Here is a 26,710-nt window from a genome sequence, read left to right as displayed (position 1 = left end):
CCAAACATTTATCGGCAACAGAGAACTGTAGTATGTTTTAGAAACATCATTTAATACAAATACAAAAGACAGTGGTGGAAAAAATCATGTGAAACACATGTTAATTTTCACTGTTTGAATGGCCTCGGAGTAAAAGGTAGGAAACAGTTTTTAGCAACCAGCCTGGTTCCACTCATTGACTTAGTACATGCATGTCATCATATCCCAGTTGCCCGTGACGTTAAACGAACATGCACATACCACTGTTATAATTATAGTGAAATATTATGCAGTGATTGTGTCATAATTGTGTCAGCTGGACAACAGCTGGGCTGTATAAGCAGGTCATACATATTTCTCACACATTTACAGTCAGCAGCATGTCGCTAACAAACACATGTCACAGTATCGCTAACATACACATGTCACAGCATCGCTAACATGTCACAGTGTCGCTAACATACACATGTCACAGTGTCGCTAACATACACATGGCACAGTGTCGCTAACATACACATGGCACAGTGTCGCTAACATACACATGGCACAGTGTCGCTAACACACACATGTCACAGTGTCACTAACATACACATGGCACAGTGTCGCTAACATACACATGTCACAGTGTCACTAACATGGACATGGCACAGTGTCACTCTCATACACATGGCACAGTGTCACTAACATGCACATGGCACAATGTCAATAACATACACATGGCACAGTGTCACTAACATGCACATGGGACAGTGTCACTAACATACACATGTCACAGTGTTGCTAACATACACATGGCACAGTGTCGCTAACATGCACATGGCACAGTGTCGCTAACATACACATGGCACAGTGTCACTAACATGCACATGGCACAGTGTCGCTAACATACACATGGCACAGTGTCGCTAACATACACATGGCTCAGTGATGCTAACATGCACATGGCATAGTGTCACTAACATACACATGGCACTGTGTCACTAACATACACATGGCACAGTGTCACTAACATACACATGGCACAGTGTCGCTAACAAACACATGGCACAGTGTCACTAACAAACACATGGCACAGTGTCACTAACATGCACATGGCACAGTTTCGCTAACATACACATGGCAGTGTCGCTAACATACACATGGCACAGTGTCACTAAAATACACATGGCACAGTGTATCTCTACATTCACAAATCTCACACCTGTCCAACGTCCCTCTCTATATTCACAAATCTCAAACCTGTCCCATGTCCCTCTCTATATTCACAAATCTCACACCTGTCCTAATATTGTCCCACTCTATATTCACAAATCTCAAACCTGTCCCATGTCCCTCTCTACATTCACAAATCTCAAACCTGTCCCATGTCCCTCTCTATATTCACAAATCTCACACCTGTCCCAATATTGTCACACACTATATTCACAAATCTCACACGTGTCCCATGTCCCTCTCTACATTCACAAATCTCACACCTGTCCATGTCCATCTCTATATTCCAAATCTCACACCTGTCCCAATGTTCACTCTATCTCACAAATGTCCACACTGTCCATGTCCCTCTCTATATTCACAAATCTCACACCTGTCAAATATTGTCCAAATCTCACACCTGTCCCATTATATTCACAAATCTCACACCTGTCCCATGTCCCTCTCTATATTCACAAATCTCACACCTGTCCCATGTCCCTCTCTATATTCACAAATCTCACACCTGTCCTAATATTGTCCCACACTATATTCACAAATCTCACACCTGTCCCATGTCCCTCTCTATATATTCACAAATCTCACACCTGTCCTAATATTCCTCCTCTATATTCACAAATCTCACACCTGTCCTATGTCCCTCTACATTCACAAATGTCACACCCTGTCCTCCGTCCTTCACCTGTCCTGTCATGTCCTCTATACTCTATATTCTCAAATTCACAAATCCTCAAACCTGTCCCAATATTGTCCCACTCTATATTCACAAATCTCACACCTGTCCCATGTCCCTCTCTACATTCACAAATCTCACACCTGTCCTAATATTGTCCCACTCTATATTCACAAATCTCACACCTGTCCCATGTCCCTCTCTATATTCACAAATCTCACACCTGTCCCAATATTGTCCCTCTCTATATTCACAAATCTCACACCTGTCCCATGTCCCTCTCTATATTCACAAATCTCACACCTGTCCCATGTCCCTCTCTATACTCACAAATCTCACATGTCCATGTCCCTCTGTCTCACAATATGTCCCCTGTCCCCTGTCCTGTCCACAAATCTCACCTGTCCCATGTCCTCTCTATACATGGGTGTCTCTCCAAGTGACCTGTCCATGTCCTCCTCTGTCTCATTCACAAATATCTCACCTGTCCTATGTCCTCACAAGTGTCTTGTCCATCCACACCTGTCACATGTCTCCACCTTGTCCATGTCTATGTGTTCACAAATGTCCTGTCCATGTTCACGTGTCCTTCCACCTGTCCATCCCTCTGTAGCCTGTCCACATGTCCCTCTGTGTTCCGTCTCCACACCTTGTCCATGTCCTCTCTTTGTCCACCTGTCTCTTCTGTGTCCCTGTCCTAAAATCCTCAAATCCTGTCCACAAGTCTGTCACGTGTCCTCTGTATTCTGGAGTCCTCCACCTGTCCTGGAGTCCGTGTCTTATTCCTGGAGTCTCACCTGTCCACTGTCCATGTCCTCTCTTCGTCTCACCAGGTCCTGGGGTCCACTGTTCACAGATCTCCACTGTCAGTGTCCTCATTCACAAGTCCTGTCCTGTGTCCCAAATGTTCACAAGTCTGTCCTGTCCATGTCCCTCTTATATTCACAAATTCCTCTACTGTTCTGTCCCCATGTCCCTGTTCTATACTCACAAATGTCCATGTCCTCTGTCCAATGTCCATGTCTCCTCACAAATCCTACACCTCTCCACCTTGTCCCTCCTAGATCCAGTGTCCTCACACCTGTCCCATGTCCATTCCTTATATTCACAAATCCATGTCACCTGTCCTGTCCATGTCCTCCTCACAAATGTCTCACACCACCTGTCCCATGTCCCTGCTCTGTACTCCAAATGTCTGTCTCCTGTCCCATGTCCCTCTCTGTCTGGGAATCTCATTCGTCTCCTGTCCATGTCCTCCTGTTCTTATGTCACACACAAATCTCTGTCCTGTCCGTGTCCACCTGTCCCGTGTCCCTGTCTCCATGTCCTCACAAATCTCAATGTCTGTCCTAAGTCCCATGTCCTATATTCCTGTGTCTCACACCTGTCCATGTCCCTCTCACATACTGTCACATGTTTCACTCCTGTCTCACCAAGTCCTTGTTGTCCTCTATGATTCTGTCAAATGTCACACCTGTCCATCAGTCCCTCCTGCTCACAGATCTCACACCTGTCCCATGTCCTCTGTATACAAATCTCACACCTGTCCACTGTCCATGTCCCTCTCTATACTCACAAATGTCCACACCCCTGTCCCATTCCTGTCCCTCCTCTATACTTCTCTGCAAATCCACACCTGTCCCATGTCCCTCTATATTCACAAATCTCACACCTGTCCCTATGTCCCTCTCTATATTCTCACAAATCTCACACCTGTCCCATGTCCCTCTCTATACTCACAAATCTCACACCTGTCCCATGTCCTTCTCTACATCTGTCAAATCACACACCTGTCCCATGTCTCCTCTCTATACTCACACAAATGTCAAACCTGTCCCATGTCCTCTCTATATGGCTCACACATCTCTCACACCTGTCCCAGTCCACAAAATCTCACACCTGCGGTCCTATGTCCTCGTCACACTCACAAATCTCCACACCTGTCCTCTGGTGTCCCCTCCTATATCTCACAAATCTCTACCACACCTGTCCCATGTCCCTCTCTATATTTCACAAATCTCACACCTGTCCCATGTCCCTGTCTCTATATATTCACAAATCTCACACCTGTCCCATGTCCCTCTCTATACTCACAAATCTACTCACACAAATCCCACACAAATCCAAATGTCCCCCTCTCTATATTCACAAATCTCACACCTGTCCCATGTCCCTCTCTATACTCACAAATCTCACACCTGTCCCAAGTCCCCTCTCTATATTCACAAATCTCACACCTGTCCCATGTCCCTCTATATTCACAAATCTCACACCTGTCCTGTCCCTGTCCCACTCCCTCTCTATATTCACAAATCTCACACCTGTCCCATGTCCCTCTCTATATTCACAAATGTCACACCTGTCCAATGTCCCTCTCTATATTCACAAATCTCACACCTGTCCTAATATTGTCCCACACTATATTCACAAATCACACACCTGTCCCATGTCCCTCTCTATATTCACAAATCTCACACCTGTCCCATGTCCCTCTCTATATTCACAAATCTCACACCTGTCCCATGTCCCTCTCTATACTCACAAATCTCACACCTGTCCCATGTCCCTCTCTATATTCACAAATCTCACACCTGTCCCATGTCCCTCTCTATACTCACAAATCTCACACCTGTCCCATGTCCCTCTCTATATACTCACACCTGTCCCATGTCTCTCTATACTTCACAAATCTCACACCTGTCCCATGTCCCTTCTATACTCACAAATCTCACACACCTGTCCCATGTCCCTCTCTATACTCACAAATCTCACACCTGTCCCATGTCCCTCTCTATATTCACAAATCTCACACCTGTCCCATGTCCCTCTCTATATTCTCACAAATCTCACACCTGTCCCATGTCCCTCTCTATACTCACAAATCTCTCACACCTGTCCCATGTCCCTCTCTATACTCACAAATCTCACACCTGTCCCATGTCCCTCTCTATACTCACAAATCTCACACCTGTCCCAAGTCCCCGCTCTATATTCACAAATCTCACACCTGTCCCATGTCCCTCTCTATACTCACAAATCTCACACCTGTCCCAAGTCCCTCTCTATACTCACAAATGTCACACCTGTCCAATGTCCCTCTCTATACTCACAAATCTCACACCTGTCCCATGTCCCTCTCTATACTCACAAATGTCACACCTGTCCCATGTCCCTCTCTATATTCACAAATCTCACACCTGTCCCATGTCCCTCTCTATATTCACAAATCTCACACCTGTCCCATGTCCCTCTCTATATTCACAAATGTCACACCTGTCCCATGTCCCTCTCTATACTCACAAATCTCACACCTGTCCCATGTCCCTCTCTATACTTCACAAATCTCACACCTGTCCCATGTCCCTCTCTATACTCACAAATCTCACACCTGTCCCATGTCCCTCTCTATACTCACAAATCTCACACCTGTCCCATGTCCCTCTCTATACTCACAAATCTCACACCTGTCCCATGTCCCTCTCTATATTCACAAATCTCACACCTGTCCCATGTCCCTCTCTATACTCACAAATCTCACACCTGTCCCAAGTCCCTCTCTATATTCACAAATCTCACACCTGTCCCATGTCCCTCTCTATACTCACAAATCCTCACACCTGTCCCATGTCCCCTCTCTATACCTCACAAATGTCACACCTGTCCCACCTGTCCCTCTCTATATTCATAAAATCTCACACCTGTCCCCAACATTGTCCCACTCTATATTCACACAAATCACACACCTGTCCCATGTCCCTCTCTATATTCTCACAAATCTCACACCTGTCCCAATGTCCCTCTATATTCACAAATCCTCACACCTGTCCCATGTCCCTCTCTATACTCCACAATTACGTGCCGCCATTTACTTTGATCACTACCATTTGCATGCATCACTCCTCCAGCATGCGGTCGCCGCAATGCCATTGCCTCATTCGTCTCACGCGGGTCCGCTCCTGCGTTACCGCGAATCGCCTGGCTCCTCGCGTTGGCGTCATAATGGCCTGTCTCACCTGCCGCCACCATTCATCCAGTATGTCCCCGATTCCTCTCGACGCCGCGAAATCACGCTGCTGCCGCCCGCAGTAAAGCGCCATGCGGCATTCTTCGCCGCCATAAACCTGCCGAGTGCTGGCACCGTACGGGTCGCGCCTCGCCATGTTGCTGGCAATGTCGCGCAAGCCTGTGCCGCGCGGGCGGTTGGCGTGGAAGGCGGGACGGGCGGATGGGATGGGCGGGACACCAGGCAACATCCGGGTGCAGCGGTGTTTGCGCGTAGTATGGCTGGTCTCATCCGGCATGGTGCGGCAGGCAAGTGAGTACCGGCACCAACCATTTTATCCTGGTCATTCCATCCAAAATCATTCTTTTCGCGCAACCACAGGCGGGCACCGAGACGCTACAATTCATCCAGCGGCACGAAAATACTCGCCCCAAGCCCGTGAACGCCAACTAACGCGGCTTCGCGAGCAGAACTGGACTAAGGACAAATACAGCTGCTCCTGAACCAAATGTTTTCTTTAACCCACTCATGATTGCAGCAAGCGCCCAAGGGGCAATGGTCATAGACCATCAGGCCTGCAGAGAAGTACGGAGAAAATTATCGAAAGGACCCTTCCACCTGATGTTATCCAATGGAACCATCTCAGCCCACCATAAGCCTCTCAGCAGGATTTGGCGAGTGGTCAGGAACGCAATGGCTATGCGCGTGGCTTGCCGGTGCTGGAATGGGCGCATGACCATGTGGCGGGCGGCGCTTGCCGCGGAACGAAGGGTTCGGTGGTGACTGAATATGCTGGCGGGCTGGAAGCGCCAATAATTTGGTGTGGCATTTTCGCCGGTTTCATCCGGCTTCCTGGATGATTGGAGCTTTGTCCCTCATAAATAACACATATGGGGATCAATATCATATCTAGAATGAAGAAGGAAGGGGGAAGGGGGAGAGGGAGGGGGTCATCCTATGTACAGGGTAGAAAACCTCTCATATGCTACTTGATGTTTCACTAACAACTGCCCCACCAGATGAGTGGAAGAATCCCATACACTGCACTTAGAGTACATGTGGCTGAAGACTGAAATAAGTTGATATGAATCAACTAATAAGGATCATGCTGACATTCCACTACACACAGATCACACCATCCCCTACTGGCAGATCACACATTCACTTAATGGAAGATCACACCATTCCCCTACTGGCAGATCACACATTCACTTAATGGAAGATCACACCATCCCCTACTGACAGATCACACATTCACTTAATGGAAGATCACACCATCCCCTACTGACAGATCACACATTCACTTAATGGAAGATGACACATTCCCTTACTGGACGATCACACCATCCCCTACTGACAGATCACACATTCACTTAATGGAAGATGACACATTCCCTTACTGGATGATCACACCATCTCCTACTGACAGATCACACCATCCCCTACTGGCAGATCACACATTCACTTAATGGAAGATCACACCATTCCCTACTGACAGATCACACATTCACTTAATGGAAGATGACACATTCCCTTACTGGAAGATCACACCATCCCCTACTGGCAGATCACACATTCACTTACTGGAAAATCACACCATCCCCTACTGACAGATCACACATTCACTTAATGGAAGATCACACCATCCCCTACTGGCAGATCACACATTCCCTACTGACAGATCACACATTCACTTAATGGAAGATCTCACCATCCCCTACTGGAAGATCACACCATCCCCTACTGACAGATCACACATTCACTTAATGGAAGATCACACCATCCCCTACTGACAGATCACACATTCACTTAATGGAAGATGACACATTCCCTTACTGGACGATCACACCATCCCCTACTGACAGATCACACATTCACTTAATGGAAGATGACACATTCCCTTACTGGACGATCACACCATCTCCTACTGACAGATCACACCATCCCCTACTGGCAGATCACACCATCCCCTACTGGAAGATCACAGTAATTCCTTTACTAGCAGATCACACCATTTCACCACACAAAACACAACAATGCCACAACTACCCCACAACTACCCACAACTACCCCACAACTACCCCACAACCACCCCACAACAATGCCACAACTACCCCACAACTACCCGACTCATTCCCTACCTTCACACACACCTGAGTTTGTTTTCTTTAAGATAGGTCAACTTACTTTTAAACCAGAACTACAATCTTCTCCGGTTAGCTTTAATAACACACTAACCATTACTAGTTGTATATATGATGAGCCCCCTTGAAAACATTATCGTGACTGTAGATATCCCTGTACCTGTCATGAATCATTCAGTATATATAGGAACGGGTGTCTTAGCCAGTCACCAGGAGTCGTGACTGTAAACAGGAGGTTGTCATAGCTGAAGCAACACAATACTGGAGGTTGGGACATATCCTGTTTATCGGCTCCTCCGATCTCCACGTAGACTTACGTACAATGACATGTAGATCTACAGTGACTCAACAACACCAGCCTTCACACTGTGTTGTGACCGCTCTATCTAACATTGCACTCAGCGACCTAACTTACATGTCAGGTCATGTGATCTTACAAACCTTGACCTATATGCACCCTGGTATCTGGGTGATCGGAGACAACTTGGAGATAAGCTGGTCTGAGTTTGTCTTCAGGTTTGCTGCCATATCAAAGGAGGTCATGTCACATAAAATACATGTACACCAGATTATGTAATACTCCTAGGCCAAATGTAGAGATAACATCATTATCAGGTAATATGATACACCAGGCCTTATCACTCATACTGCATATCCTGATCATGTTGAACATCAGTGCTTGTCACCGTCCATTAAACCATGTGGTTAATACTCATGCAGTTAGTCTATGAACATGTGGACACTGTTTCAACAGCGGGGGTAAACCTTGTTTGTTTTCAGCAACCTGATACATTCTGTGTCTAGTTCCACATTGACAAGAATCTCTGGAGGGTGGGAGTTGTCATACCAATTACTGGATAACGCTTTTACTGCTGCTGAGAGATCCTAAAAGATAGGGACTTTTCTAACATTTGGCCTAGGACTAGTAACACTTTACCACCAGAAAATATTATTCAAATGGGAGTTTTCTTTAACGCCGCATTATGTACCAAATGTGGGCTGATGAAGATGTAAGGAAAGTATTGGTTGTCCTGGACACCAGCATTAATAACTGATAACTGTGGCTGTCCAAATACAATAAGCCAGGGAACACCCGGGTAAAAACTGTTCTTCAGCTACTAGACAAACGTTTTAAGTCTCTGAATATATATATATATAATTAGGACTGTAACAAATAAACTCATTTAAATTGAAAAGGAGCCGCAGGGAGACCAGAGATAAATCTTGACTTGCATTATTTAGGGCATTAGCATTGCAGTGGTGGCTAAGCTGTGGGGAAAATAATGTGGTTTGGGGACTGTGAGATGGACTCTTCAGCAACCCATGCTTGTTGTAGCGGAATTAGGTTGTCAGGTCTGCTGATTTGGCTGACATGTAATTTCATCCCAATTATGCAAAGTGATGATGATAATGTCAGTCACTGGATTGTCTGGTTTAAACTACTGTTGTATAGCTGGAATATTGGTGAGTGCCACTAGTCAACTAAACATCTGTTTGAAAATAGAACACAGTTGTGAATAGGCTATGATCATTATACAAGCTATGATGGGTTTGGATGCTTTCACCCCCTAGACACAGACATCACCAACAGGGAAAAACAGAAATACTGTGTCACAAATTCATCATGAAGTAAAAATTTTTAGTCATGTTATTACACTATTCGGGTTATTAAAAGCATACATTTAATATAATTTTCGTAATTCATTTTTCCTATTCTACTAATTTCATTTTGTCCAAACAGACTGTAATCTGGACAGATTGTACCAACTCACCCTGATTGAAGTAATATTTCTTGTAGTTTGACTTCTGTACATCAACATTTATTAAATACACATAGTAAACCTGGAACTGATATACCATGATACTGAATAGTTCTCCCTGATAAATATTAGTTTCAGATATAATTCCAGCCATCATTGCATCAGCATTCTTTAAAGGTATACATTGAGAAAAAGTTTGTAAACAGTGGATGTATCCCGATTAGTTGCAAAACAATACACATGTTAATCATAATCTCTGTATCCGTAACAATACCTAGAAGAAAGGAAATACAATTACAATAGTTTATCATTATGTCTACTGACTGTTTTATATGAAAGTTGATATTCACAATGACCAAGTTTGTTATGTCCTCTTTGTTTACCTGAATGTGTTCAATTGATACTACATGTATATATCTTATTAATAGTCCTATAATACTTGACCAATCTTCCATTGTAAGATACTGAATCAAGTAGAGGGATCTTAGAGTGATGACACTCACAGAAATAGACACCAAAAGCCCTCCAGACTTCGGTCAGTACCAAACCAAGGAAGGTACCAAAGTCTAAACAGCAACCCAAACAATGGATGCAGCTGACATCCCCACCAACAATGAAGGCATCCACCAGATGGCATCTGGGATGCCAACAGTGTTAGCATAGTGGACTCCAAAAGGACAGTGAATGAATGAGTAGTTTTCGACTCACTCAGCAATAGTCCAGCTATATGGCGGTGGTCTGTAAATAATCGAGTCTGGACCAGACAATCCAGTGATCAACAGCATGAGCATTGATCTGCGCAATTGGGAACCGATGACATGTGTCAACCATGCCAGCGAGCCTGACCACCCGATCCCGTTAGTCGCCTCTCACGACAAGCAAGGGTTACTGAAGGTACATTCTAACGCAGGCCTTCACGGTCCCAAAAGGACAGACAGCAAACGCAGAGAAGTCTAAGAGAAGTTGTGGGAAGCTGAGAAAGATGTGCTCTGCCATCAGTGCAATGTGAAGAAATCAGTCACTGCCATGGCTACAATCCACAAATGTAGCTATGTACTTCTTCAGCCCCCACCTTGTTCTCTCTATCTGGCTCTGTTCAACTTCCCAATTTTCCCCATGAAGGAAGCTGTAGCCAGGACTTTTAGACAGCCAAAGAGAACGGTGAACCATCTTATTGTATTTAGATAAAGTCATTCTATGAGGAGGCCAAGGGCAGCAGGTATTCATACCTCTCACATAATGTTCCCTTTTTACTTGATGAAACACAATATTTTAGTCCTATCACTCATGTTGCATGGGAATCTCATATCTATGTCCCTGTACATGAATATCTTTCCCTGGTGGACTGAAAATATATTACATGCCTCCCACCCTGAACATGTAATAAATATAGTTATTGACTTATTGTGACCACATGGATATCACAGCAAGTCACATGAGCCGAACTATTCAAATTCATTTCAATAAGGTTTCTCCCATACATAATATCCTGTTATATATATACCTGAATCTGTCCTCCCTAATCACCCTGTCCATTACTCAACCAGCTAGTATTGACATTCTGTCATCCAACAAACACACATGCAAATACCGGGGAGACATTGCTGTTTACACAAATTGACAACTTATACCTTATGACAATGTCAGCATACAGCATGATAGTTTATACACTGACAATGAGCATTTATCCAAGATTTACAGTAGGTAATAGATATAACTTCTTTAAAGAACAAAAGAATAGGTCCTATAAAGGCTTACTGGACTCCATGGCTTACTGGACTTACATGCATATCCATGGTGGATGTGCTTGTCATGATGTCGTGTTATCTTACATGACACACATGCCCAATGTTTGCTGGTCGTGTTACTGGGACATTAACTTTACTATGAAGGGAACTGTAGTACTAAATGCCTTGTGTGTACGTTTATGACTAGATGTTTTGTATTGAATAATGGTTTTTATATGGCTTGTGTTATTTTCACTTCGTGACAGAGAAATATTTCATGTGTCACTTCTCTCTGGAATCATCTTAACAGCGTTTCGTACAGAACACACCCACTACCATACCTTAATGTCCTCCATCCAACTTCCTGTCTGGGTTTTGTGTACACAGATGCATTTCAACTTATCCTTCCATACAAATATATTACTCATTGTCATGTACGCCTCCGTAACCCAAAACCAAAAGTACATTGAACATTTGAACTCCTATCTGTGACTGTAAGCATGAAGATCTTATAGGTGCTAAGTAATGGTTCAGGCTGATTATCATGAGGGATCTAGCTGGGAGTTTATCTGAGATGTGGTGAGAGGAGAGGTGAGCTGGTGAGACTGCAGCACCGTAATGCAGTTTATCTGTAGTGGGATGTGGTGAGAGGAGAGGTGAGCTGGTGAGACTGCAGCACCATAATGCAGTTTATCTGTAGTGGGATGTGGTGAGAGGAGAGGTGAGCTGGGTGAGACTGCAGCACCATAATGCAGTTTATCTGTAGTTGGATGTGGTGAGAGGAGAGGTGAGCTGGTGAGACTGCAGCACCATAATGCAGTTTATCTGTAGTGGGATGTGGTGAGAGGAGAGGTGAGCTGGTGAGACTGCAGCACCGTAATGCAGTTTATCTGTAGTGGGATGTGGTGAGAGGAGAGGTGAGCTGGTGAGACTGCAGCACCGTAATGCAGTTTATCTGTAGTGGGATGTGGTGAGAGGAGAGGTGAGCTGGTGAGACTGCAGCACCGTAATGCAGTTTATCTGTAGTGGGATGTGGTGAGAGGAGAGGTGAGCTGGTGAGACTGCAGCACCATAATGCAGTTTATCTGTAGTGGGATGTGGTGAGAGGAGAGGTGAGCTGGTGAGACTGCAGCACCGTAATGCAGTTTATCTGTAGTGGGATGTGGTGAGAGGAGAGGTGAGCTGGTGAGACTGCAGCACACCCGTAATGCAGTTTATCTGTAGTGGGATGTGGTGAGAGGAGAGGTGAGCTGGTGAGACTGCAGCACCGTAATGCAGTTTATCTGTAGTGGGATGTGGTGAGAGGAGAGGTGAGCTGGGTGAGACTGCAGCACCATAATGCAGTTTATCTGTAGTGGGATGTGGTGAGAGGAGAGGTGAGCTGGGTGAGACTGCAGCACCATAATGCAGTTTATCTGTAGTGGGATGTGGTGAGAGGAGAGGTGAGCTGGTGAGACTGCAGCACCGTAATGCAGTTTATCTGTAGTGGGATGTGGTGAGAGGAGAGGTGAGCTGGTGAGACTGCAGCACCATAATGCAGTTTATCTGTAGTGGGATGTGGTGAGAGGAGAGGTGAGCTGGTGAGACTGCAGCACCATAATGCAGTTTATCTGTAGTGGGATGTGGTGAGAGGAGAGGTGAGCTGGTGAGACTGCAGCACCATAATGCAGTTTATCTGTAGTGGGATGTGGTGAGAGGAGAGGTGAGCTGGTGAGACTGCAGCACCATAATGCAGTTTATCTGTAGTGGGATGTGGTGAGAGGAGAGGTGAGCTGGGTGAGACTGCAGCACCATAATGCAGTTTATCTGTAGTGGGATGTGGTGAGAGGAGGAGAGTGAGCTGGTGAGACTGCAGCACCATAATGCAGTTTATCTGTAGTGGGATGTGGTGAGAGGAGAGGTGAGCTGGTGAGACTGCAGCACCGTAATGCAGTTTATCTGTAGTGGGATGTGGTGAGAGGAGAGGTGAGCTGGTGAGACTGCAGCACCATAATGCAGTTTATCTGTAGTGGGATGTGGTGAGAGGAGAGGTGAGCTGGGTGAGACTGCAACACCGTAATGCAGTTTATCTGTAGTGGGATGTGGTGAGAGGAGAGGTGAGCTGGTGAGACTGCAGCACCATAATGCAGTTTATCTGTAGTTGGATGTGGTGAGAGGAGAGGTGAGCTGGATGAGACTGCAGCACCGTAATGCAGTTTATCTGTAGTTGGATGTGGTGAGGAGAGAGAGGTGAGCTGGGTGAGACTGCAACACCGTAATGCAGTTTATCTGTAGTGGGATGTGGTGAGAGGAGAGGTGAGCTGGTGAGACTGCAGCACCGTAATGCAGTTTATCTGTAGTGGGATGTGGTGAGAGGAGAGAGGTGAGCTGGGGATGAGACTGCAACAGACTGCAACACACCGTAATGCAGTTTATCTGTAGTGGGATGTGGTGAGAGGAGAGGTGAGCTGGTGAGACTGCAGCACCGTAATGCAGTTTATCTGTAGTGGGATGTGGTGAGAGAGGAGAGGTGAGCTGGTGAGACTGCAGCACCGTAATGCAGTTTATCTGTAGTGGGATGTGGTGAGAGGAGAGGTGAGCTGGGTGAGACTGCAGCACCGTAATGCAGTTTATCTGTAGTGGGATGTGGTGAGAGGAGAGGTGAGCTGGTGAGACTGCAGCACCGTAATGCAGTTTATCTGTAGTGGGATGTGGTGAGAGGAGAGGTGAGCTGGTGAGACTGCAGCACCGTAATGCAGTTTATCTGTAGTGGGATGTGGTGAGAGGAGAGGTGAGCTGGGTGAGACTGCAACACCGTAATGCAGTTTATCTGTAGTGGGATGTGGTGAGAGGAGAGGTGAGCTGGGTGAGACTGCAACACCATAATGCAGTTTATCTGTAGTGGGATGTGGTGAGAGGAGAGGTGAGCTGGTGAGACTGCAGCACCATAATGCAGTTTATCTGTAGTTGGATGTGGTGAGAGGAGAGGTGAGCTGGGTGAGACTGCAGCACCGTAATGCAGTTTATCTGTAGTGGGATGTGGTGAGAGGAGAGGTGAGCTGGTGAGACTGCAACAGCCCATAATGCAGTTTATCTGTAGTGGGATGTGGTGAGAGGAGAGGTGAGCTGGTGAGACTGCAACACCGTAATGCAGTTTATCTGTAGTGGGATGTGGTGAGAGGAGAGGTGAGCTGGGTGAGACTGCAGCACCATAATGCAGTTTATCTGTAGTGGGATGTGGTGAGAGGAGAGGTGAGCTGGTGAGACTGCAACACCGTAATGCAGTTTATCTGTAGTGGGATGTGGTGAGAGGAGAGGTGAGCTGGTGAGACTGCAACACCGTAATGCAGTTTATCTGTAGTGGGATGTGGTGAGAGGAGAGGTGAGCTGGGTGAGACTGCAGCACCATAATGCAGTTTATCTGTAGTGGGATGTGGTGAGAGGAGAGGTGAGCTGGGTGAGACTGCAACACCGTAATGCAGTTTATCTGTAGTGGGATGTGGTGAGAGGAGAGGTGAGCTGGTGAGACTGCAGCACCATAATGCAGTTGGCATGTGGTGCTGATGAAAGGTGAGAATGGGCTGCGTTTGTGCATGTATATATATTTCATGTTAACATCACAACTGCCTTGTTGTTTAACACCTGTATAGTTGTAAGGCACTGGTTCATTAATGACATTCGGAACTTGCTTCCTCATCCCTCAGCAGAAGTCAGAAAATACTCAACTTTATACAATGAGCTAAGTGTTACTCCAACTTGACTTGCAACAAGACTGTTCCATTTACTCTCACAAGAGACACAGTTGTACTTAAGTCTCATAGCAGACAAACACACAAGTTCTATCAGCAGGCTAAACACTAAAAGCTAATCGTTTCTAATGAAATCATGTCAGAATCAAATTTCAAAGCATGTAGATAAAATAGTATTCACTGAAGAAAATCTTAAAGAAATGCTGCAATAAGCTTTGACCACATAAATCTGTGTTTACTATATCTGTCAGTGAGTGAGTGAGTTTAGTGTTACGCCACACTCAGCAATATTCCAGCTATATGGCGGCGGTCTGTAAATAATCAAGTCTGGACCAGACAATCCAGTGATCAATAGCATGAGCATCGGTCTGCGCAATTGGGAACCGATGACATGTGTCAACCAAGTCAGCAAGCCTGACCACCCGATCCCGTTAGTCGCCTCTCACGACAAGCAAGGGTTACTGAAGATCAATATTCTAACCCGGACCTTCACAGGTCTACTATATCTGTAAGTAACTTTCTGTTGTATTCCATACTGAATTACATATCCATACTGAATGAGATGTATCCTGTACCAGGCTCACAGATGGATCATGATATATAAACACAAGAGCCTGAACCGCTTTGTTTCACAAAACAAGTGTAGCCTTCCCTAAATACAAAGAGGTTTCTATCAAAAGTGTTTCTATCGATTCTTGCCAAGCAGCTGATAAGGAGTGTTCCCACATGTGTGTGCTATCTCCACACCTACCTGTCTGTGTTGACACAGCCTGTCCACACGTTACTCACCACCAGCCGTGAGTGGAGGCCACACTGACTGACAGGCTGACATAAGCAATGCTACAAATACCTCACCTGTCTCAGATTAAAGTATATCATTTAAATCCTTGTAATCCAAACAGGCAGGTGTTGTAGATAAAGAGTGCAAGGGAAAATATATTCTTTCTTAAAGTGATTGTGAGAAAGGCATAAAGTATACTTCCCACCAAAAGTTTAGACAGACTGAAAGCACTCACTATATGCTATGTATACATATATGGTTACATCGAAGATGAAAATTCTCCACTAACTTGAGGATCATGCATCAAATTGCTGAAAAACCTGTGCAAATATTGTGCATGTGAACAGCTGAGTTTTGGTGTAAAAGTTTCGCCAATTTTCAATGAGTTTCATCATTTATTTAACTCATGACAATAATCTTTCCAACGTTACAAATTTGTTTTACAATACATCAGTTCATGCGTAAACAGTACCTTTAAACAGTATGGAATATTTTGCAAAATCTAGTTTAGAACAGTTGACTGAAGTAAGTGGCAACATTTACACTAGTGAGTCTAAGTTTTTATGGGTAGTACCGGTATATATACATAATAGATAGAAGCCATTATATCAGCTCGGTCGAGAGCTGTTGGCAAATGTAGATTGATCACAACCCAAACTTCAGGATATGTTTCACTTTTCATAGTTTACTAGAAACAACTCGACAAATACTGCCCAGGCACTGTAGCTTACCTATATGATATACAGGCTGCTGTTGGAACTCAAAATCTGAATTGTTTGATACAGTAGGGAGTGTATGTACTGATTCATAGTGTGCACATCCATTGGTTGATTACCTCGAAGAACTGGATACAGTTAGTCCTTATTCTATTACTGGACAATGAAAATGTCCAATTAACAAAGGTCTAATAAAAAAGAATTAGCAAGCCTAACTAACAAAAATGATGAGCTTGATCAGCGCCCCGGTTATTAGATGCACATGATGTGAAATATCCACCAAGTAAAGGGCCAGTCACTGCAGAGTAACATCGAACAAATTAACGTCACAGGACCTGCCAGCAGGAGATGACATCCAACAAACATGACAGGACCTGCCAGCAGGAGATGACATCCAACAAACATCACAGGACCTGCCAACAGTAGATGACATCCAACAAACATCACAGGACCTGCCAGCAGGAGATGACATCCAACAAACATCACAGGACCTGCCAGCAGGAGAGTAACATCCAACAAACATCACAGGACCTGCCAGCAGGAGATGACATCCAACAAACATCACAGGACATGCCAGCAGGAGAGTAGGGAGATGACATCCAACAAACATCACAGGACCTGCCAGCAGGAGATGACATCCAACAAACATCACAGGACCTGCCAGCAGGAGATGACATCCAACAAACATCACAGGACCTGCCAGCAGGAGATGACATCCAACAAACATCACAGGACCTGCCAGCAGGAGAGTAACATCCAACAAACATCACAGGACCTGCCAGCAGGAGATGACATCCAACAAACATCACAGGACCTGCCAGCAGGAGATGACATCCAACAAACATCACAGGACCTGCCAGCAGGAGAGTAACATCCAACAAACATCACAGGACCTGCCAGCAGGAGAGTGGCAGGGAGATGACATCCAACAAACATCACAGGACCTGCCAGCAGGAGAGTGACATCCAACAAACATCACAGGACCTGCCAGCAGTGAGAGTAAGATCCAGAGTAACATCCAACAAACATCACAGGACCTGCCAGCAGGAGATGACATCCAACAAACATCACAGGACATGCCAGCAGGAGATGACATCCAACAAACATCACAGGACCTGCCAGCAGGAGATGACATCCAACAAACATCACAGGACCTGCCAGCAGGAGAGTAACATCCAACAAACATCACAGGACCTGTCAGCAGGAGAGTAACATCCAACAAACATCACAGGACCTGCCAGCAGGAGATGACATCCAACAAACATCACAGGACATGCCAGCAGGAGAGTAACATCCAACAAACATCACAGGACCTGCCAGCAGGAGAGTAACATCCAACAAACATCACAGGACCTGTCAGCAGCAGGACATGAACAAACATCCCAGGACCTGTCAGCAGGAGATGACATCCAACAAACATCACAGGACATGCCAGCAGGAGAGTAACATCCAACAAACATCACAGGACCTGCCAGCAGGAGAGTAACATCCAACAAACATCACAGGACATGCCAGCAGGAGAGTAACATCCAACAAACATCACAGGACCTGCCAGCAGGAGAGTAACATCCAACAAACATCACAGGACCTGCCAGCAGGAGAGTAACATCCAACAAACATCACAGGACCTGCCAGCAGGAGATGACATCCAAACATCAAGGACATGCCAGCAGGAGGTAACATGAGCATCATCCAACAAACATCCAGGACAAACATCATCCAACAAACATCACAGGACCTGCCAGCAGGAGAGTAACATCCAACAAACATCACAGGACATCAGCAGGAGACATGCATCACAGGACCTGTCAGCAGGAGAGTAACATCCAACAAACATCACAGGACCTGCCAGCAGGAGAGTAACATCCAACAAACATCACAGGACCTGCCAGCAGGAGAGTAACATCCAACAAACATCACAGGACCTGCCAGCAGGAGAGTAACATCCAACAAACATCACAGGACCTGCCAGCAGGAGAGTAACATCCAACAAACATCACAGGACCTGCAGCAGGAGAGTAACATCCAACAAACATCACAGGACCTGTCAGCAGGAGAGTAACATCCAACAAACATCACAGGACCTGTCAGCAGGAGATGACATCCAACAAACATCACAGGACCTGCCAGCAGGAGATGACATCCAACAAACATCACAGAACCTGCCAGCAGTAGATGACATCCAACAAACATCACAGGACCTGCCAGCAGGAGAGTAACATCCAACAACATCACAGGACCTGTCATCACAGGACCTGTAGAGTAACATCCAACAAACATCACAGGACCTGCCAGCAGGAGATGACATCCAACAAACATCACAGGACCTGTCAGCAGCCAGGACAGCCAGCAGAGTAACATCCAACAAACATCACAGGACCTGCCAGCAGGAGAGTAACATCCAACAAACATCACAGGACCTGCCAGCAGGAGATGACATCCAACAAACATCACAGGACCTGTCAGCAGGAGAGTAACATCCAACAAACATCACAGGACCTGCCAGCAGGAGATGACATCCAACAAACATCCCAGGACCTGCCAGCAGGAGGATGACATCCATCCAACAAACATCACAGGACATGCCAGCAGGAGAGTAACATCCAACAAACATCACAGGACCTGCCAGCAGGAGAGTAACATAACATCCAACAAACATCACAGGACCTGCCAGCAGGAGAGTAACATCCAACAAACATCCCAGGACCTGCCAGCAGGAGAGTAACATCCAACAAACATCACAGGACCTGCCAGCAGGAGAGTAACATCCAACAAACATCACAGGACCTGCCAGCAGGAGAGTAACATCCAACAAACATCACAGGACCTGCCAGCAGGAGAGTAACATCCAACAAACATCCCAGGACCTGCCAGCAGGAGAGTAACATCCAACAAACATCACAGGACCTGCCAGCAGGAGATGACATCCAACAAACATCACAGGACATGCCAGCAGCAGAGTAACATCCAACAAACATCACAGGACATGTCAGCAGGAGATGACAAGAAGACATGCAGCTCCTACAGTCAAACTAAAGTCAGGAACTAGCTCACAACATAAGTCAGTTCTAGATTCAACCATTACTTCATTGAGAGTCACATCACAAGTGTGAAACTGTGAGTTAGAAAGGAAACCCAATGACATGTGGAACCGAGATTGTGCACCCTGGTGCTATCGTACTGACTGACTGACTGAGTTTGGTTTTAGCAATATTCCAGCAACATCACGGCAGGGGACACCAGAAATGGGCTTCACACAATGTACCCATGTGGGGATTCGAACCCTGGTCTTCGCCGTGATGAGCCAACGCTTTAACCACTAGGCTACCCCACCGCCCCTGCTATCGTAGTGAGTGATGACAATAGTGGTATTGTTTACTAGTTGGTATGTTTAATATTGAAAAGAGTTCGTCAGCCTAACATGTAATTTGTGATGTCACAGATGAGCCAAAAAGAATTCCTTCCATTGTATTATTATATAATAACCAGTATTCTGTAGCAATATTTTCTGTATTCACTGAACAATGAACACAACAACAACAAAAATTGTGCTTCAAACCTGAAATTCCCACCATACTGCCATGAACAGTTGAGTTGGGCTTTACGTCACATCGGCATTATTCCAGCCATATAGTGACGAGATCAAGTTTCCATTCATTACCATTTTAAGTCCAAGGTCCAAAAGAGTTATATTTTAAAAACATATATATTCATTACATTTTTATTTAAAAACAGAAAATGTCATAGCACCAAATACAAAAGCAAGCAATTTGTTATTCTCTTTACAAAGTTACAATTTATGATACAGGTCAACTTCCCTCAGGTAGTTTACAATCAGATGCTCGCTCACGCGGGAAAACAGATCTTTCAGATTTCTACTTAATGTGAGTCAGTCGAAAAGTCCATCAAGCAGAATATGCTTGATGGTAAACACTTCATCGCAAGAGACACACATGGGAGGTCCATCCCCATCCGTTTTCAGCAGATACTCATGAGTAAACCGACTGTGGCCAATATGACATTTTACCTCATCATGTCTTGACTGACAACCCAAGTACAGTGGAAACCTGATAAGTAAAATTTCAAGGGACTCGCCAAAATTGTTTACTTATCAGGTATTTTACTTATCCAAACTTATAAAAACCTGCAAATGACAACCATATGCATGTATATGTATGCATATGTAACAATGAACAACTTATCAGGGCTGGCCTCCAGTTGTCAGTGTATTGTCAACTGCTTGACGCCAGCGAGCTGTAAGTAGGATGTTTGTTTGACTGAGACTGACACGACTGCCCCTCATGTCGGATTATGTGGTGATCGCTAATTTAGTTATCCAGTGTCTTTTGTTAAGTAATTTACTTCAAGGGACCGTGAGAAGACGTTTAGGTAAGCGGTATTGTTTACTTATCCGAGTTTAGTTAACCAGACTCTAATAGTGATAATTCATGAAGAAATTTGCCGGGACCAAAGAAAAGTGTTTACTTATCAGGTCTGTTTAGTTAAGCGGTCTTTACTTAGGCGGTTTCCACTGTAGATATAACCAATTGTTGGCTTCAATTCATACTGTTTATTTCTTCCTACTTGGGTGTCCCACCTTTTTTGCACAAGGTCCCGAGTATAACTTTTGATAGTGGGTTTGAAGTCACTGTACGGGGTCAGCAGTGGAAATAAGGGTTTGTCAAGAGCTGCTTTAGCTTCAGCATCGGCCTTTGTGTTACCTGCTATGCCGACGTGACCCGGCAACCAGCAGAGGACGATGTCACATTGGCCAGTAGAAAGATCATTGTAAAGTTCTAAAATGTCCAGGATGATAAGGTGACTTGAAGTAACATTTTGAAGTGCTTGAAGGCAAGATAGTGAATCTGTAAAAACGATGAAGGTTTTGGAATGGTTCTGTTGTTTGATATAGGTCAAAGCTGTTACAGAATGAATATAGTAGTGGTGCTATACTTCCTGTTAGTGTTTCACAAATCTTCAACCTTGTGTCTTTGAAGAAGATTCTTTAAAAAAATTCACAACTAAATATGGCTTTAATCTAATAAAAAACCATCTTTTGTCATTCAACTACATGTATATACATGTGGGTCCCATGATGGTATTGGACATAAAGCTTAAGATCCTTCCATTGACAGGTTGACCATGAACCATCGTGGCTCTTCATCACCCAGGTGTTGCTCTGTGACACGTGTGATGTTGGCAATGAATGTCATTACATTTTTCTCTGCCCTTTCTTCAAGCATAATCAGAAAGCTTATATCCCAAACCATTATGTTAAAAAAACCAATGTGGTAAGATTTAACGAATTGTTTAACGGTAAACAAGTTAGTGTTCTGAAAAAACTGTGCATATTTTTGTAGTACTATCATGAAAACTGTACAATCTTCCATGTAAACCATCCCGCCATCCCATGTATTGTCAACTGTATATTTGTACCTCTTACGACGAGTGTCTCAGCCTAGAGTGTAATAAAAGCTCTGTTCTGTTCTGTTCTCTTATTGCATGTGGCATGGTGCTATATGCTGCCGACTGTCAAGTAGAGCTTCCCCTCTCTCAGCATGTGACCTAGATATCTAGGGACATTGAAAACCATCAAAGTATGCACTTACACCAAGTCATTAACTCTAACATCACACTAATGATAGCCGCGTTCTCAAGCTTCCTGACAGAAACTATTGTATCATTAAGGCTAATAATTGACAACAAATACATGAAACATAAATATACTTGGGATGACAGGTCGAGACAGGTTGAGACACATCCATTGCCATTATACCCCTTAGGTCTGAGATAACAAAATACAATTATCTGAAATTTACAAACTGTTTCAAAACTAACATCATTTCTCCACAAAAAACAATTGATACTAACTTTTCAAGCCAGCATGTTTTTCCACAAATACTAATATCTTCTGCATATGCTCTGAACTGAAACATAGATACTCTCCATAATCAACAAAGCATTCACAACATTAACGATTAACAAAACCATTCCTGATGTGTAGAGTACCATTCTGAAGACAGAGTATATTGATTGTCATGCGTCAACGGGCACACAAACCACATGTAGTCCATCAATCAGGGCAGCACACAAACCCAAACAACAAATCAATCCGACACACCCATAAACTTAGTTACCTCGTTGCCTGCTGTCTGATGGGTCTGATGATTCCCAATTGTATGTTATTATTCTAAAGGGCAATGTGTTTAGATCATATTGATCCCTGGCAGATAGTCTGTCAGTGTTTAATTCCCACAATTATCTCAAGTTCTCAGTGATGCCACACTCACTTGCTTCCATTAAGTTGTTCCAAATCCTTGATCATTCTGCAATAGTTCCACAGAACGGAGGACCTGTCATGTTACAACAGCCAAAATCACATCGATTCCTACAAAACCACTCACTCTGGTAAACCCTCAGTAAATTCATCATAAGCCATATTCATGAATGTCTGGTGCCTATTTCCAAGAGTGTGAATATATCAGGACATCATGGCACTAAACCATTGGTAGCTTTGGTGTCAGGAATGTAGACTCTTTCCCATGCATATTCATGAAATTCCATGGTGTATTAAACTGGCTGTAGCTGTTTGTTGACAGTTGAGTTGTACTCTGCCAAGTTCAGTGGAGTGTCCACATTTCATCCTTGTTTAGCTGAGTTCCAAACACTTGACTTGATGCCATTTCATGTGATCCTGTTTGCATCCATGTGATCCTGTTTGTGTCCATGTGATCCTAACTGCTGCCATGTGATCCTGTTTGTGTCCATGTGATCCTGTTTGTGTCCATGTGATCCTAACTGCTGCCATGTGATCCTGTTTGTGTCCATGTGATCCTGTTTGTGTCCATGTGATCCTGTTTGTGTCCATGTGATCCTGTTTGTGTCCATGTGATCCTGTTTGTGTCCATGTGATCCTGTTTGCATCCATGTGATCCTGATTGTGTCCATGTGATCCTGTTTGCATCCATGTGATCCTGTTTGTGTCCATGTGATCCTGTTTGTGTCCATGTGATCCTGTTTGCATCCATGTGATCCTGTTTGTGTCCATGTGATCCTGTTTGTGTCCATGTGATCCTGTTTGTGTCCATGTGATCCTGTTTGTGTCCATGTGATCCTGTTTGTGTCCATGTGATCCTGTTTGTGTCCATGTGATCCTGTTTGCATCCATGTGATCCTGTTTGCATCCATGTGATCCTGTTTGCATCCATGTGATCCTGTTTGTGTCCATGTGATCCTGTTTGCATCCATGTGATCCTGTTTGCATCCATGTGATCCTGTTTGCGTCCATGTGATCCTGTTTGTGTCCATGTGATCCTGTTTGCATCCATGTGATCCTGTTTGTGTCCATGTGATCCTGTTTGCATCCATGTGATCCTGTTTGTGTCCATGTGATCCTGTTTGTGTCCATGTGATCCTGTTTGTGTCCATGTGGTCATGTTTGTGTCCATGTGATCCTGTTTGTGTCCATGTGATCCTGTTTGCATCCATGTGATCCTGTTTGCGTCCATGTGATCCTGTTTGCATCCATGTGATCCTGTTTGCATCCATGTGATCCTGTTTGTGTCCATGTGATCCTGTTTGTGTCCATGTGATCCTGTTTGCATCCATGTGATCCTGTTTGCATCCATGTGATCCTGTTTGCATCCATGTGATCCTGTTTGTGTCCATGGGATCCTGATTGTGCTGCTTGTCAGAAAATTACAATATCCTGTTGACACTTGAGACATACTTTGAATGCTCACATGCATTCGCTGAAAATCAGATGATCGTTACGTCTTGCTTTTTGTATCATTTGTATGACATCTCTCATCCACTGAAAGAGTTCACTTTCTTGTTATGCCGTTCCTCAAACTAGTACACAATGTACACCCCTCACAGAGGGGTTAGGTAACTGTAATGACTCATATAAATGTAAGTGCTGATCATATTTCTTCTCTTCATGAATATTTTACATTTTACACACAATGGAAACTGTTTTAGCAGATGATAGAGACTGGTTGTCCTCTGTCAATGGCCTCTTGAATTTACAGAACAATCTGATACAAGGAAAACAAATGACCGAATATTGTTTTGGATTTCCTTTTCCAACAGATTTTGGAAAAAGTAAACAAGTAACCTTATCTTGTGCTGAAGAGGAAATTTGGAAACAAATACACATTAATTTCATGCTAAATATTTTATTTTATTCATTCCGAATCTCAACACCAGATCATGTTTTAGACTACAAGATCTTTAGTAACTTATCACAGCAGAGAACATTTTAATCACTTAGATTGACACACACAGAGGTTTAACCTAAATGTCCAACATTTCAAAGAATTTCCTTGAACTTCAAAGTTGTGTTTGCCAAGTACTGAGCTAGAGTTATCTCCCTTGATGCACATATCTCAGAGTGAGAGAAAATACCCGGTCTGGTTACAACATTGTAGAAAAGCTCACTATCACTGGCTATGTAATAAACCAGCAACAATGGTGATGAATTTGATATGTTCAGGATACAATGAAATATTTCTGAGATTTTCATGTCTGTCAATTCCACCTTACAATCAGCCAAACTTTGAATCCATAAGTTACGTCCCAGGAAGTGTTTTCTTTCTTTACATATGTAAAGTCATCTTGTCAAAAAATGATAATATCAATTTCAAGAAAATACATATATTATGAAGGTCTCCCCCATGACTGTTCCAGCAGCTGTACAAGTGCCGCCATAAAAAGGCAACAAGATCGACGACATTGGTCCTACCTGTATTTCCGCTTGACTGCCAGACTCGCTGTCATCGACCGTATACTCTCCTTCCGCAGGAAGTCAGAATCAGCATCAACTTCATCCACCCCAGGAACGTCATAATTCTTGGATGATTTCCGCCCTGATTTCCGCTTAGTTAAAGTCCTTTCTGCAACGGCATCCGGATGACTCTCCATATCCGTGACACTGGTGCGCCCCTGGGAGGGGGCCCGGTTGCTCCTCCGCCTCCGTTTTGCCCTCTCCAGGGTGCGAGACAGCGTGTAACCCTGGTCCGATGAAAGTGCACGGTGACTTGGGAGGCGAGACAAGATGGCCGCCTGGGGACACCGCCTCCAACGTAGGTCATTGTCATCCGCAATATCCACAAACACATCTGAAATGGTAGTAATGTGTTGTCATGAAACACAAGCATTGGTTACTTAAAATTGATTCCTACTTAGCTGCCAAAAACAAAACACACTTACACGAATTGTTATGGACACCTGAGAAAAACTCTTGGACAGAAACTGAGACATAATTCTGAAATATCTACGTCTAGTGTTATTCTGCAGCATATATCTCAGCATATACAAGTTCAGATGCATTTGTCTAATTCAATTTTGTCACAAGCAATTGATCACATTTAGGAAAAAGTGAAAAACAATCATCTCATACGGTTATGGATCCATACAAAACAGAAATACGGAGAACATGGTGAGAAAATACATGCTAAAATCACCTTTCTTCTGATGATGCGTGCTTCAGTTGTCAAATGACTATTATCTTAACTTACTAATTGTTATATCCTGAGCTTTTAGATTTTTCTTTAACATAATATTGATTACAGATGTTTAATGTATCCAACTGTGAGATGAATGGCCGCCTATATCTACCAAATCACAGTATTATCTAAGGTTGTATTGCCATATTGGAGGAACATTGTTGGTATCATGAAATATAAGTTAATAAAAGTTGTAGAATTCATATTATTACTCTCCCGTGGAAGATACTGCAGTGTAATATTTTTACGTCAATATTACACAAGTGTAATACCGCTAGACGTATGACGTCATAATGGTTTACAATTATGACGTCACAATGCTAATACCTCTGTCACAATGGTATTAGACCTTGCTTGACTCGCGGAAAGCTGAAAGTCATCACACTGTTAGTAGGCAGTTTCTATCAATTTATGTTGGAGAGTAATAATCAGAATACTAAACTCACTTCCGTGAAATACCATTTTTATGAAACTCGTGAGA

The 26,710-nt window shown here is 44.1% G+C and overlaps 1 long non-coding RNA gene across 3 annotated transcripts; it reads left to right on the top strand.

Moving 5' to 3' along the window:
• The first annotated feature begins 1 nt into the window (after position 1).
• On the top strand, positions 2-26,432 carry LOC124290729. 3 transcript variants are annotated; one of them, XR_006902020.1, is made up of 2 exons: positions 2-136; positions 25,412-26,432. It is a non-coding gene; the product is annotated as an uncharacterized LOC124290729 (long non-coding RNA). The 3 variants fall into 3 exon arrangements; XR_006902018.1 differs by lacking the exon at positions 2-136 and adding an exon at positions 21,056-21,112 and having other exon boundaries at positions 25,415-26,432; XR_006902019.1 differs by lacking the exon at positions 2-136 and adding an exon at positions 21,059-21,112.
• Positions 26,433-26,710: the final 278 nt, after the last annotated feature.

Source organism: Haliotis rubra, unplaced genomic scaffold, assembly GCF_003918875.1.
Source record: "Haliotis rubra isolate DU_JTF1 unplaced genomic scaffold, ASM391887v1 Scf472, whole genome shotgun sequence".
Taxonomy (NCBI): Eukaryota; Metazoa; Mollusca; class Gastropoda; order Lepetellida; family Haliotidae; genus Haliotis; species Haliotis rubra.
The sequence above is the reverse complement of the archived record's forward strand: the minus strand, read 5'-3'. Positions and strand labels throughout refer to the sequence as shown.